General features: G+C 40.8%; 1 protein-coding gene across 1 annotated transcript in view; it reads right to left on the bottom strand.

The window, feature by feature from the left end:
* Window positions 1-9,023, bottom strand: part of SEMA3D (semaphorin 3D) — a 193,242-nt gene extending 184,219 nt beyond the window's left edge. The window contains exon 1 of the mRNA XM_028846124.2: window positions 8,499-9,023. The gene's annotated coding sequence lies outside the window, so the exon portion shown is untranslated. The remainder of the gene's footprint in view (window positions 1-8,498) is intronic.
* Between the last annotated feature and the right edge of the window lie 3,540 nt (window positions 9,024-12,563).

The raw sequence follows: 12,563 nt of genomic DNA, 5'->3' as shown, positions 1-12,563 counted from the left end.
CGGTATGGTTTGGCTCTGTGTCCCACCCAAATCTCATCTTGAATTCTAATCCGAATTGTAATACCCATGTGTTGTGCAAGGGATATCATGGGAGGTGATTAGATCATGGGGATAGTTTCCTCATGCTGTTCTCATGATAGTGAGTGAGTTCTTATGGGCTCTGATGGTATTATAAGGGGCTTTCCCCCACTTCTCTTTGCACTTCTATCTCCTGCTGCCATGTGAAGAAGGACATGTTGCTTCACCTTCTGCCATGATTGTAAGTTTCCTGAGGCCTACCCAGCCATGTGGAACTGTGAGTCAATTAAACCTCTTTCCTTAGAAATTACCAGTCTCAGGTATTTCTTCATAGTAGCATGAAAACAAGCTAATGCAGTACATTGGTACTGGGTAGTGTGGTGCTGCTGTAAAGATACCTGAAAATGCGGAAGCGACTTTGGAACTGGGTAACAGGCAGAGGTTGGAATGGTGTGAAGGGCTCAGAAGAAGACAGGAAGATGTGAGAAGGTCTAGAATTTCCGAGACTTGTTGAATGGTTTTGACCAAAATGCTTATAATGATATGAACAATGAAGTGCAGTCTGAGGTGGTTGCAGATGGAGATGAGAAATGTGTTGGTAACTGGATAAAGGTGTCTCTTGCTATGTTTTTGCAAAGAGACTGGTGGCATTTTGCCTCAGCCCTAGAGATCTGTGGAACTTTGAACTTGAGAGAGATGATTTAGGGTATCTGGCAGAAAAAATTTCTAACTGGCAAAGGGCTCAAGAATAAGCAGAGCACAAAAATTTGGAAAATTTGCCTCCAGATGATGCAACAGAAAAGAAAAACCCATTTTTAGAGGGGAAATTTAAGCCTCTGCAGAAATTTGCTTAAGTAACTAGGAGCCAAATGTTAATTATGAAGACAATGGGGAAATGTCTCCAGGGCATGTCAGAGACTTCACAGCAACCCTTCCTGTCACAGGCCTGGAGGCCTAGAAGAAAAACATTTCATGGGCTGGATCCAGGGCCTCCCTGCTGTGTGCAGCCTCAGACTTGGTGACCTGTGTCCCAGGTGCTCCAGCCGTGGCTGAAAGGGGCCAAGTTACAGCTCAGGCCATTGCTTCAGAGGGTGCAACCTAAGTCTGGCAGCTTCAATGTGGTGTTGGTCCTGCAGGTGCAAAGAAGTCAAGAATGAGACTTGGGAACCTCTGTCTAGATTTCACAGGATGTATGGAAATGCCTGGATGTCCTGGCAGAAGTCTGCTGCAGGAGAATATCCCTCATGGAGAACCTCTGCTAGGGAAGTACAGAAGGGAAATGTGGGGTGCGAGCCCCCACAAAGTAATAGAGTACTGGCCAGAGCCTCCTCTAGGGGCACTGCATAGTGGAGCTGTGAGAAGAGGGCCACCTTCCTCCAGACCCCAGAATGGTAGATCCACCAACAGCTTGCACTGTGCTGGAAAAGTCACAGACACTCAATGCCGGCCTGTGAAAGCAGCCAGCAGTGGGGCTATACCTTGCAAAGCCACAGGAGCAGAGCTTCCCAAGGCTTTGGGAGCCCACCTCTTGTATCAGCATAACCTGGATATGAGACATGGAGTCAAAGGAGATCATTTTGGAAATTTAAGGTTTAATGACTACTTTATTGAATTTTAGACTTGCATGGGGCCTGTAGCTTCTTGGTTTTGGCCAATTTCTACCATTGGAATGGGTGCATTTACCCAGAGCTTGTATCCCAATTATATTTTGAACTAAATTGCTTTTGATTTTCCAGGTGCATAGCTGGAAGAGACTTGCTTTGTCTCAGATTAGACTATGGATTTGGACTTTTGAGTTAATGCTGAAATGAGTTAAGACTTTTGGAAGGCATAATTTTGTTTTTAAATGCAATAAAGATGACATTTGAGAGGAGTCAAGGTCAGAATGATATGGTTTGGCTCTGTGTCCCCACCCAAATCTTATGTTGAATTGTAATCTGAATTCTAATCCCTATGTGTTGTGGGGAGGGACCTCATGGGACGTGATTAGATCATGGGAGCAGTTTTCCTATGTTGTTCTCATGATAGTGAGTGAGTTCTCACAAGACATAAGGGTTTTATAAGGGTTTTTTCCCTCTTTCACTCTGCACTTCTCTCTCCTGCTGCCATGTGAAGAAGGACGTTTTTGCTTCCCCTTCTGCTATGATTATAAGTTTCCTGAGGCCTCCCCAGCCATGTGGAACTGTAAGTCAACTAAACCTCTTTCCTTTATAAATTACTTAATCTTGGATATTTCTTCATAGCAGTGTGAAAATGACTAATATATGCATTAATCTTATTGACACCAGAGAAAGGTTCACTATTAGTAGAGTTTTCCACTATATAATTTAAATATACATTTAAGATAGTCTTTATTTTTTGAATACTTTTAAGTTTACAGAAACATTGAGAAAATAGTACAGATAAGTCTGCCATAAACCACATCCAGTTTTTCTTATTATTTATTGGTATGGACATTTACATTGGTATGGACATTTTTTACAATTAATGAATCAATAATGACACATTTTCAATAATCAAAGTCCATACATTGTTCAGATTCTCTTTGTTTTAATCTAACTTTTTTTTTTCTCTGTTCCAGAGTCCCATGCAGGATACTATATTACATTTAGTTGTCATATCTCTTTAGGCTTAGGCTTCTCATGCTGTAACAGTTTCTCAGACTTTTTTTGCTTATTTTGAGGCTTTTGTTTGTTTGGTTTTGTCCATTTGCGCTGAGAACTGATGACTTTCTTTGTTTTTGAAGACAGTTGTGAAGATTACTGATCAGGTGTTTTGTACAATGCTACTCTAGCGTAAGTTATCTGATTTTTTCTTGTGCTTAGATTGAAGATTTGAGTTTTGGGGAGAAAGATCACAGAGGCAAATTGTCGTTTTAATGCAGTAATATCAAGGGCATATACTATCAACATGATTTACCACCCACTGCTGATTACCTGGATAAGATAGTGAGATAGGGCTCCTCAGGCTTATCCACTGTAAAATGCTACCCCATGCCAATCTTGCTTTCTAATATTGTTCTCCAATAGAAAGAACCAGTAATTTTTGGAGAAATGGCTCATTCCAGGACTGGATCAGGGTGAGCCTACAGCATCTTGAAATGCCAAAAAATAAAGACATGCTCACAACACACACACACACACAATGCTAGGGGTGTATTGAAAAGACAGAGGAGCCAATTGAAAGAGCTCCCAGAGGCCAAAGCTGGAAAAATTTGAGCAATAAATAAATTAATTAAATTAAGTAGTACTGATTATAATGCAAGTATAAAATAAATAACCATGATAGTATGCTAGTATAAATAAGTGACTGAATAAATTAACAAGTATGGAGGAAAAGACAATTCTTCCATGCACAATAATTTCAAGTAATGTATGTAGCTACTCTGCCCACGAGGAAGAGAAGCCTAACTGTCTACTCCTGAAGTGTGGGCTAAGCATGCTGACCTCCTTCCAAAGAGTACAGCATGGAAAAAGCAGGGGAGAAAATGAAGGTAATCTTTGTAGCTTATTGAGCTTTGCAAATGAGTGAGCAAACTGAATAAATTGACCAGTGAAAGATTAGCATGCTAGTTAAAGATGACCTAGTTGATGGCTATTAAAATTATTAAACATGAACATGGATCTAAAGCATCCAAGATTAATAATGATGGATTGAAAATCATCACAGTTATTAAAATGCAAATATAAACAGTATAGTTCATTACAATGTCAGCTTTTTAAAAAGACTTACCTATGTATAGATGTTTAATTGTTTATATTATATATAAATGTCTACTAATCTTAGTATCACTCAAGTTTCAAAATAATCTCAAAAGTGTTGCAATTGTTTATCACTGTATTTCTTGGTTGCAGTGAATTATTCTTTTCTTTTATTTTTTTTAGTTATTATTTAGGTATTTAAAGTTAGGATGAATTAACATGGACATACATGATGTATACCTATCTTTATTAATGGGATCCTTCTAAACATTACAAAAAATAATTTTAAATAATTTTTAACTATTATTTTTATATACTCTATCTGATCTGATCATTACACTATTTCTGTATGTTATGCATTATCATAAAACTCCCAGTCTCTCACAATTTTTTATGAGGGGTAAAATCCTAATATTATAAATAACACTTTTTGCTAAAATCTCAGAGAAAGTAAATTATAAACTCCAAAATCTTTAGTTTGACTTTTACAGTCAATAAAAAGATTCAAAATCACTATTACCTATTTAAACAATTGGTTATACTTCAATAGTATTTAGAATTTGTTCAGCATTGAACAACAGGAAGGTATAAAAAGTTAGGGAAGACAAATTCCTACCCTCAAGATTCTTTATTACCTAGTAAGGGATCATAACCACAGAAAAAGTAAAGAAGAATACAAATGTTTGAAAATAGACTATTAGCTTGAAAGGTATGGAAAATGTATAAAATTAAAAAGGATTTTGGCTATGTTTCCTGGAGAATGGGAATTGTTTTAAAACCACGTTTTCAGGCAGGAAAGAATGTGATCAGTGTTATTGCCCATAGAAAATCATCATTACTGTTATTGTTATTATGACTTATTCCACAAATGTGAATATTTGTTTCTCCTTTCAAGGATTATGTTATGGAGTGTTGAAATACTACTTTACTTAAGTACTCTGTGCAGCTCCAGGTGTTTAGAGGAAGAATAATAAGTTTTCAAAACCAGCCTATGGCTACTCTTGTTGATGAAGAAAATTATTTATTAATTGACAAGGATGATTCTCAAGGAACATGTGTCAGCAATGTAGTGAACTGCCCAGACAGAACAGCAAAGTTCAGAGTGAACATTTGCTTTTCCAAAATAATGAAGCTATAACAAACAACCTGAAGACATAATACTCATTAAACTAGCACCAATTAGAATGTCTTCCCCTTGAGATTGAGAATTTGATATTACACAGGCATAATAAAATTAGTAATGAGTTAGCCCAGTAGCTCTATTAATGTAGTAAACAGATACTGAGACACAGAGAGGCTTGCCAATCCCTGAAGTTATCTTCAGAGACACCTCTGGTTTATGATAACTCTTTTGATAGTTAACAAATAAATGTCCATGCAATGGAATGAGAGCACAGTATGAAGAATAACTGGAGACTATGAAACTTCTTGAATTAATTTAACTTCAACCCCAAGCAATATCCTTCTTAATTTTGGAAAAGAAAAATATGTGGGAGTAAATCAGCTTGGTGACTCAAGTTGAAACCTGAAGTCCGGTCTGTTACCCTTTCGGAAACAGTAGAAGATGTGCTTCCTCTGCCTTTCCAGTTGTTTATATTCCTGACCTTCCCTGCCACCAAAAATAATTCCCATTCCCACGCTTACTAGTCCTCCCCCTATATAAAAGAGTGATTACAAATTCAGTTTTTCTTTGTGCATTTTCCTTCTGCAAAATATAAAGCAAATCATTAGTAAAGACATACCTATGAAGGCAATTCTGGTGAAAGGCAAAAGAAAGCCACAGCAATTACTTTTCTATCTTTTATCATTAGTTTCTGCTAGTGTTGATTATAGTTTCCTGATAATTCCAAAACATTTTACATTGCCAGATACTTTTTCTTAACCTCCCATCTCAAAATGTCAACAGGAAAGTAACCAGAGCAAACTACAAAAGTGAACCAATGGTGCTGAAATACGAAGTAAATTCTTAGGTATTCAGGTTATGAGGACAATAAGTAGACAGAGGAAAACTTAACTAATCTCAGGAAATGTTCTTAACATAACCATGGGATTTCTATTTGATAAATTATTTTCTTTTTTTGTTCCCCTTTATGGACATTGTTAAAGAAACTAATAATTCCTACAAAGGAAAATGAAACCTATAGGTATGAATAGATCTTTAATATCACATACATATGATTCTGGGCTTATCAATTTGATGTGGTTCATTCTCATTCTCAACCATGAATTGCATTTAAATTTTTGAGTGTCCTCCACATGTAAATGATAACAGATACAGATACAGCATCATAACTGACCTCAGAAAGTCCTCCCATTAAGTAGGGTCACGACAACTTGCTTGAAGTTTCTGAAAGGAGACCCACACCCAGGTAAAACAGTTCCTATCTCAGCCCTGTCCCTTACTAGCTTATATTTGGGCACATCAAGCAACATTTTTGTATCTCATTTATTATCATGTCTAAAATAATAACTACCTAGCTTATTCCCCCATCAACACAACTTTTTAAGAATTATGATTCTTTGTTAAGAACATAAAAGCCAAAATGGGACAATACCCATTTATAACTCTTTATGTCTCTGGTTTTTTTTTTTTCTTTCTTTTCTGTTCAAAAAGAAAAGAAAAGAATAAGAGAATAATAACACTTGTATCATATTGTTGAGGATATTTATTAATTGTGATAAAGTTCACAGCATCTGAAACATGATAGGTGTTTGATAAATGTCTCTTCCCTTCTCTAGCAATTTTCCATTTCACAATTGGGCAAATTCCATTGGAAATGTTGGCAATCCGAATCAGTACTGTGTTACTGTCTCTCAGCCCTTGACCCGACTCTTATCTCGTCCCACATCACCTTCCTGTATTTCCTGGCCTTTCCCTTCCAAGAGCCAAGGTCTCTTCCCATCTCCCTGACCAGGGTCATCACTTTGCGCCTGTCAGCGATGGCACCCCTGACCAGCCTTAGCTGCTGGGGCGAGTCTCAGAGACTCTTAAGACCGGAGTGGGTTAAAGCAGTGGCCAGCTGGGGCTGATCACTCCCAATCCCGATCTTCTTGCTCATTCTCCTTGCTGTCTGGCCTCGGAGAAGGAAAAGGAGAAGGGAGGGCATCACGGGAGTGATGATATGTGTGTCTTCTTGCTCATCCTCCTTGCTGTCTGGCCTCAAAGAAGGAGAACGAAAAAGAGAAGGAAAAGGAGAAGGGAAGGCATCACTGGAGTGATGACATGTGGCTCTCTCCCTTCTCCGCCTTTCACATGTTTCTTTCCACGTGCAGGACTGGGAAGGCTCTGACCGCCCTTGCCCCCGCGGTTGTCATGGTTACACAATAGCAGCAGCACCAGACCCAGGAGATGTCTCAGACCTCTCCTCTACCTCCGCCTCAACCCTTCCCTCTCTGTTAGGAAATCCTCCCCCTCGTCTCCGCGCGCCCCCACCACGCCATCCCCAGCTTGCGCACACATTCAGGAGAACCCTTTTTAGGCTAAACCATAAACTTCAGATCCTCTCCTCTCTTCTTTGGCTTGTGTAAATAGCACTAATTTAAGGGAGAAGTGGTGGGGTTTTGGTGATGAAATAAGAGTCCACGCAGAGAAGCTTGCATTTTATTACCGCTTCGCTCGAGGCGAAATCGCTGAAAGTTCGCCCGTTTAACTCCTGTCCCCATAACTCGGAATCCCGGACATTAGCGGCCCCAGCTGCTGGCGCGGCTCTGGTCCAGTACCCTGGATCCAAGAGCGCCCTGCCAGAGCGCGGTGTCTCCTCCTTCTGTCAATTTCCTTCCTTGCACTGGGACGGAGTCAAAGCAACTCAGCCCAATAGGTTGAACTCAAGTCATCAGAGGAGGAGAATCAGCGCCGAAAACGGCCCGTGCGCTACCAGCGTAGCCCATTAACGCATTAACTCCGGGCTTGTTGGGCGGAAGCCGGGAGGAAACACCCGGGGGACCGCACTCCTGGTTAAATGCCCAGCACGAGTCAAATCCGGCCTTTCCAAAGTGAGCCAAGCCCACTACTACAAAGGGATCCCCCGAGTGTTTTGCCTTAACCACATTTCAGACAGCCAGCTCTGTGGCTGCTCTTTGACTCCAACTTTCCCTCTAAATCTAAAAGGATGCACACTTCCATCAGACGGAGCGTCGCGATTCCCCGGCGAGGAAAAAGGCGTCGCCCATTCCTCTCCCAAAATGCTACAAAAAAAACCACCACGCTTCCCTTCCGTCTTCCTTGCCCCTTTCGCTTCCCCCTAGACCAACAGCGAAAGGAGCGAGCGAGGGCGCAGATGCCCTTTGGTCAAATCCTCCCCGGATGTTCCCGACCAAAGCGTCTCCAAATGAACCTGCAGCCGGCGGAAGCCCGGGACACGTTCATAGGCGCTCTCCGCTGCCCAGAACTGGAGGGGTGGTGGGGGAGCGAGGAAACCAGGGAGAGAGCAAAGTTCCTGGGTGCGTCTCGGGAGGAAAACTTTGTGCAGTGCTGCCAAGCGGAGGCTTGGGAGGAGTAGGCTCCGCAGCTGCTGAGGCGGGGTGGGACTGCGCCTCAGGGGCCGCGCTGAAGCCGGTGCCGCGCTTACTGCGCACCGATTTCGCGTCTGCTCCCCTGGGCGCCCACTCTCTGTCCGCTCGCGGGAGCCTTCTCTGTCTCAGGACGGTTCCTTATCTCCCAGACCCTGCTCATCCACCACTTCGGACACAGCCACCCCCAAATCCCACTACCCTTGCTTAGCACCGCGGTCTCCAGCACACACTCCCACTGGAGTAGCAGGTGACCCAAACCAGACTTACCTGCTGTGAACTATTCTCTCTCTCTCTCTCTTTCTCTCTCTCTCTCTCTCTTTTCCTGGTGGCTTTTCAGGGAGAGAGGAACGGGATGCAGGCTGAGGTCCAGCGGCGCGGCGACCCGGGACACCGGCGCGCGTTCCTCTGAGCCGCAGCCCTGGCTGAGCAGCGGAACCGCCAGCAGCCCTGGTAGAGCCGGGAAGCTGCGGCCGCAGGGGCCAGGCCGGGAGGCAGGGGGCGCTGCTGCCTCCCCGAGCGCCGCGCTGGGACAGGCGGAGAGCGAGGCACCAGCTGGAGCTTTGGGGAGGCGAGGGTGGCGAGAAAAGGCACGCTCCAAACAGGAGGGCGGCTTTTAAGTTTGTGGTGTGACCGCAGCAGCTGTCCTGGGAGATACTCAGTCTTTCTAAAAAGAGGATGCTGAAAACGCCGGGGATTACCTTTCCCCTTCCGATCTCCTCCCCCAGCCCCCGCCCCCCTTCCACTGCGCACGCCAGAACTCCCAAGCGTGCAGAAGTTCATCTCTGCTGCGCCGAGGCTGCCAGTAGCATGGATTTAGAGGTAGCCCCGGTCGCGCTGACGGATGTTTATCAGGACAGGGCACCCTAAATGTAAAGCAACCTCCGACGTCTGATCTTCCTTCTAGGTGGTTTGAGGACCTCTTTATTTCCTTCTCTATACCATAAAACCTGTTAAGGGACCCCGTGAGGAAGAAACAGAGAGAGTGACCACAAGCACCGTCCTAAAAATGCTAATCCCACAAAACAATATCTGCGTTCCACTATGTAAAACCTCAGTCCATAGTTAATAGCCTTGACAAGGCAGGCATAGGGATGAAGAACAGGGATCAGCCCTCCATTAAGGGGCTGGCGCCCAATAAAGACAAAACAGAAAAAGATAAAAACGAGTAGAATGTAATCCTTTCTTCCTCTTTCCCTTACACCAGACCTACAAAGAGATATGCTTCATAATCTTTGTCTTCGGGAGGTTTTTTTGTTTTTTGGTTTTTTGTTTTGTTTTGTTTTGTTTTTTTTAGATTTTTGCACCCGTTATTCACATAATAGGAACTTAGAAGTATATGACGACAAGGAGAAGATCTAAGTTTTGATGAACCTGGAACCTATGCAATTTGAATGCAGGATCCTCTTTAAGAAAAAGTAATGCAGAAATATCTCACTTCTACCTCTTGAAGCAAAAGTAACACAGAAATATCTCACTTCTACAGATTCTGCAAAAATATATGACAATGTGAGCTCATGAGGCCACCGTCAGGGACATTATAAAAAGGCCTGTGCATTTGGTGAGCCCTGTAAGTCAGGCATTTTTAGCTGCATGGTAAATCCTTTGTGATGGGAAATCCATGTTTATAGTCACACACCTTGCCCTTAGTCCCAAACATAAATCTGACATGAGGTAGAGACATGGAAAGAAAGCAGCCATGGGATCCTTCGTTTGTCAGCTTGATTTAAGAACACAAATCAAGGGTCCCAAAGCTTCCTTAGCAAGTAACAAGAGATGTCTTGATTTGGAGATGGTGAACAGAAAAATGCAGTAATGGAATAACTGAAAGGGGTAGAAGACATTCTTCATTTGACCTTTTATCTGTGACAAAGGGCTGAGGGCCACAGAAGCTAAATGAGTCATTCTAAGTTATAGGTGGTTGATGGCAGAGTCAGGCTAAGGAAAGGCTCAGGTTTCCCAAATCTGACCAAGGCTCTTTCTTGTGTCTCATGCTGCCCCACTCTATAACCTTGGTTTGGACTCACAACCAATCAACCCCATAAATACCCTCTTTGGATAGAGAAAAAAATTTTAAGTCCTCATGGACTATTTCAAACTATAGCAACTTTTATTTCATTTTTTTCTGAATGCTTTATATTTAATGTTACACCACTCATTATGCACCTAGTCATGCAATTGTTTATTGTATTTTTCTATGTTTTTATATTATTTTCATTTGTATATGTCATTGCACTTCCCTCCAAACTGCAAGGTCGTTGTGAAAACAAAATATCTTTTTGTCCCCCATATATGGTGGGTCTATAGTAAGTAGTTTTTGATTTAAAAAAGAAAAACATCTCTATTTTTAAACTTTTAAATAACTTTGTCAGTTTATTGGCCAGAATTTTGTGTGTAACTAGAATTGTGGTAAACTTTGGATTTCCCATTTTCCTCTTTTCTCTTTTAAGTTGTAGCTTAATATGCTTAAACCAAATGACACCTTCCTTTGCTACCATTCAATCCTTTCAATAAAGCCCCTACAGAATTAATCATTCCCTTCTGTTTTCCCAAAGCACTTTGATTTCACTACTATAATAAGCTCTTTTCATGTTATATTATAATTAGTTATGCATGTGTCCGCATCCCTTACAAAAGTGTTGGCTGTTTTGTGTCTTTGTTTCTTCAGCCTCTAATATAATGCCTATTACATTGTATTGTAGTGATTTAGTTTAAGATGTTCAGACTTCAAATTTAGACAGAATTTACCAGAGTATCCTGAACATACCATGAGAAAACAACATCTGGAACGTGAGTTTTGTGCTTTCCTTCCTTTTAATGACTCTGAGCACAAAGCAGACAGAATCAACTGTTAATATATTGCCCAATGTGATAAATGGCCTCAGCTGTGTCCATGGCTCCGTAATCTTCAGGCTGCTTCCCTGAATGTCTTGAATGTGCTAGGTGTTTAACCAATATTTGTATGTTAAACAAGTTAATAAAAAAAAAAGTAGAAATAATGTTAATATTCAGTCACTGGATTTATTTCTCAATTTCTAATAACTGTATAGGGTCCCACCAAGATAGCTTTAACAACCCTTTCTAAGAGTTTGAGATTTACCTTCATCAAAAGCAATTTAGTATTCTGTCCTATAGGGGTAATACCCTATCTAAATTCTTAAAATAAAACCCAGTGGGGGAAAAATATGTTTTACAAAAAATATAAGGTGTGGTTTAGTCTTCAAGGGTGACTATTCAAGATTTAACAAGTGAGCCTTAATTTCACTGAAAGCGATGTGTATATCATCAGTTAAAACCACCTAATTGCTGCTTGTATGCCTGTTTCAATCCAAGGGGAAAAATACAAACAAAAAGAAGAAGAAAAGAAAACAAATAACTTTCATGTTCTTGGAAACACTATTGAATAAATAAATTGTGTGCCTTGAGAATCTAGGCTATTCTGAGACATACTACTCCTCACCCATCTCTATGCAGGCTCACAGATATAATATGAATAAGTAATTTTCATTTTATGGTAGTAATTTGTGTTAGGCAATATGAAATACACTATTTCTCAAAGGATCAAATTTGATGCCAAACAAATCCAAAGAATAAAATTCTAATTGTATAATTTCAGTAATCATCAATCTATGTTGAGAGCCATGGGAAAAGGCGGCAGGGATGGGTTAGGGTAGAATAGACATATTGTAGGCTTCTCCAATTCCACATATAGCTACCTCTGCCCAGAAGACAGGAGAAAGGTAATTACTGGGTCCAGAGCTTAAATCTAGCAGAAAATTTGGCTGTACTCTCAGCAGAAGATACTAAATCCAACAAAATCTACGATCTTAGTTCTCTCTGAACAGTTTTATATTCACAAATCAAATGAAAACTTGGTGAACGTGAAAGAAAATTATTGATAAAGGAGACCCCAAAGTTTATGCACAGAGGCAAGCAAGGAAAATTGGGTTAAAAAGCATGTCATTTTAATGCTTACTTCTCTAAAACTAGTCATACCTTAGCCATACACAAAACCTCTCTGTCTTGTAATAAATACCAATAAATACCACTTTACAAATGTTTTCTCATATATCAATTTATCAGCACTGACAGATAAGGAATGTTGTTATCCTCATCCAAGAGAATCGGCATATATGTTAAATTACATCTAATTGGAACAAGTGAGGGCATGAATTTAAAGCAGCTCATCTAGCTCCTTATCTTCTGTTAGCTATTTTCTTCTTATAAACTCCAGGTATTTTTTCCATCTACTTCATGTGATCATAGCAATACACTCATCACTGGATCATTAGATATTTACATTATAAAATCATTTGATGTGTTTAATGGTGGGAA

This window comes from Macaca mulatta, chromosome 3, assembly GCF_049350105.2.
Source record: "Macaca mulatta isolate MMU2019108-1 chromosome 3, T2T-MMU8v2.0, whole genome shotgun sequence".
Classification (NCBI taxonomy): domain Eukaryota; kingdom Metazoa; phylum Chordata; class Mammalia; order Primates; family Cercopithecidae; genus Macaca; species Macaca mulatta.
This window is presented reverse-complemented; position numbering and strand designations above follow the sequence as displayed.